Here is a 3,235-nt window from a genome sequence, read left to right as displayed (position 1 = left end):
GACCAGCATAAACCAGCAAAAGGACCAGCATAAACCAGCATCCCAGCGTCAAAACATACCTAACCAGCATATGCTGGTTTTTTCAACAGGGTAGTTGATTCAGGTGCATTTAATTAGAGATCAAACTAAACTCTGTGTGAAAGTGACTCTCCAGGACTAGGAACGAGGAACCCTGGTAATAAAATGTCAACTAGATGTCAGTCTCAGACAAACACTCCAAGAATACAAGTTACAGAGAAGCAGGACAACAGGCTTAAAAATGTCTCGGTTACATATATAACCCGCGTTCCCTGAAGGAGGGAACAGAGACATTACGTCGATACTGACATATAGGGTTTCCCATGGGAACCCTAACCACCTCTGAGTGGTACAAAAAGGCTAATGAACATTGGCGAGTGGAATTTGCATTCAGGTTTGTGCTGAGACCATGTCCTGGTCATTCAGCAGTGTAGTGCAGGGTTGTGGCAGGAGGGACGTAACGTCTTCATTCCCTCCTTCAGGGAACGAGGATTACAGACGCAACCGAGACATTCCCTTTCAGTCAGTCACATTCACCGTTACATCAATACTGACATATGGGGTCCCTATGGAAAGCGCCACAACCACTGACCTGTGTTACTAGATTTGGAGATGCAGATATAGGCAAGTTCTCATGTGCCAAGTAACAACTGGTGTCCCAAGTCGTAACTAACCCTACGCCTCGTGTGAGTCAGATAATTTTTTATTCCGAAAATGGGATTGAAAGACAGTACTCACTACAAGGAGGGTTGCAGCTGCTGTTCCTTTACCCGGAGTTTGTTTTTAAAAAAAGTGAGAGAGATTTATCTCTTTTTGTTTCTTAAACCTTTATTTAACCAGGAAAGAACCTCACTGAGATTAAAAATGTATTTTACAGTAGTGTCCTGGCCAAGATAGGTGGCCCAGTTATGCAAATACACATATAACAAACAACAATACATCACAACAATAACCTATCAATAAAAGCACAGCATTAGAAGCATTTACAAATCATTAAATCATTTTCTATTGCGTGCATAAGTGTTTTAAAATTACTGAAAGACACCAACTGATTTAGCCGCAGTTACATTTGAAGAGAGTTCCAATCTGAAGGTGCAGCATATTCAAAAGCAGTTTTACCTAAATTAGTTGTGGCTAAAGGTACATAGAGATTATAACAAGACTGGGAACGCAATGAATAGTTAACAACTACTTTTTGTTGAGTCAAACAACAGAGATAAGTGGCAAAAAAAAATTGCTTTGTAAATCAATAGTTACCTATTCATTTCCCTTCGAACAGCAAGAGAAGACCAGGCAACTCTATTATATAATACACAGTGATGTGTGGAAAATTTACAATCCGTAATAAATCTTAAGGCACTTTGATACACAGCATCCAGGGAGGCAAGAAGATAAGGAGGAGCATGCTGATACACTACATCCCTACACTACAATCAAGAATTGGTAAAAAAAAAAAACAGTCGCAGACACAACCTTCTTCTTTGCGTTAAATGAAAATACAACCCTAGCTTCTTGATTAACTTTTGTCTCAAGTAATTAAAGCTGCACTCTGATGTGTTGTGATAGCAGCATCACACACTTTCAAGGGGGAGGGGGACAACCTCTGCTCCAGTTTCTCTTGCAGAAAGCAAAGCTCAGAGCCAATTGAGCATCTCCGGTGTCTTCCCAGCGGGTAGAACACAATACAGTGAATAGACTAAGGCATAAACTCGCCGAAAAGAGGCATAGCTTGAGGGATAGTGCATACCACTGCCTGTGGTAGGCCACTTCATTCCTCCGCATCCCATGGAGGTTTCGAAGATCTGTATGTGGCTGCCAACTGTGCCCTTCCCCTGAGAAAGGAGGTCCTTCCTCAGAGGGATTTATCAGGGAGGGACTGTCACAAGGAGTATCAGGTCTGAGAACCAGGTCCAGGTTGGCCCATAAGGCCCTGCTCCCTGATCTTGCACAGGGTGTGTGCAAGGAGGCTCACGAGGGATAACACATACTTGCATAAGTCCCTTTTGACTCGTTCAATCATCTGTTTCACCAACAGAACTGAATCTGATGTCAAATGATTTCATCTGGAAAGCGTCGCTGCAGCGAGACGCCGGAGGAGGATGAGTGTAATGACTGTGTGTTTGGTCATAAAGCACTGCAGCGGAGAGTGGAGAACACAGAGGTCACTGTCCTCACGTATGACCGAATGCTGCTGCTGGACACAATTACTGTAGTGCACAACACTGAGTGTGCTTGACTGTGAGAACCGTTCTGATTGTGTGCGTGTTTGTGAGAGCAGTGTAAGCTACGACTGAAAGGGTATACACAGATTTTTAATGTGTGTGATAGAAGTCTCTTCTGTTCACCAAGGCTGCATTTATTTGATCAAAATTACAGTAAAAATGTGAAAAATTATTACAATTTCAAATAGCTGTTTTCTACGTGAATTAAAATGTAATTAAATCCCGTGATCTGTATTTTCAGCATCATTACTCCAGTCTTCAGTGTCACATGATCTTCAGAAATCAGTATAATATGCTGATTTGCTGCTCAAAAAACATTTCTGATTATTATCAATGTTGAAAACTGTTGTGCTGCACAATATTTTTGTGGAAACCCTGATACATTTCATTTTCAGAATTCACAAATGAATAGAAAGTTCAAAAGAACAGCATTTATTTGAACTAAAAAAAAATATTAATGCATTTCTATGAAGCTTCAAATTCACCAAAGTCTGTCAAGCTTGGGAAAAAAGTGGATTTTTGTCTTACATTTGGGTTCCTCACACAGAGCATCTTTAGAAGACTTATCACTTATATATATTATATAATAATAATATAATAATATCACTCCTTTGGTGTAGGATTTACTTTGAAACAATTTTCCTTCAGAAATTAGTAGTCAATTTGACAAATACAAGCAAGTAACACATTGAATTAAATGTAAAAATTTGAAAATAAAGATAGAATTTTCCTGTAAGAGAGTATGACCCCATTTACACCTTTGAAAAATATTTTTTACAGTGCAGTGTATATACTTTTATTCTGCTTCTTAAAGCAGTTTTCTGATTTTAAATCTACAAAAATGCATATGTATATATTTTTTGCCTTTTGACATTTTTAGTAGTTAAGATCATTGATTATTAAAGCACATTTTACAAGAAAATACTATTTCAGTTTTTCTACTTAAAAATTTAAATTCAATGTGTTACTTGCCATTTCTTTGTAATTAATTGTGA

The sequence above is a fragment of the Sinocyclocheilus rhinocerous genome, unplaced genomic scaffold (genome assembly GCF_001515625.1).
Source record: "Sinocyclocheilus rhinocerous isolate Xijiao unplaced genomic scaffold, SAMN03320098_v1.1 scaffold1189, whole genome shotgun sequence".
In the NCBI taxonomy this organism is placed as follows: Eukaryota; Metazoa; Chordata; class Actinopteri; order Cypriniformes; family Cyprinidae; genus Sinocyclocheilus; species Sinocyclocheilus rhinocerous.
Note: the sequence above shows the minus strand (reverse complement) of the source record.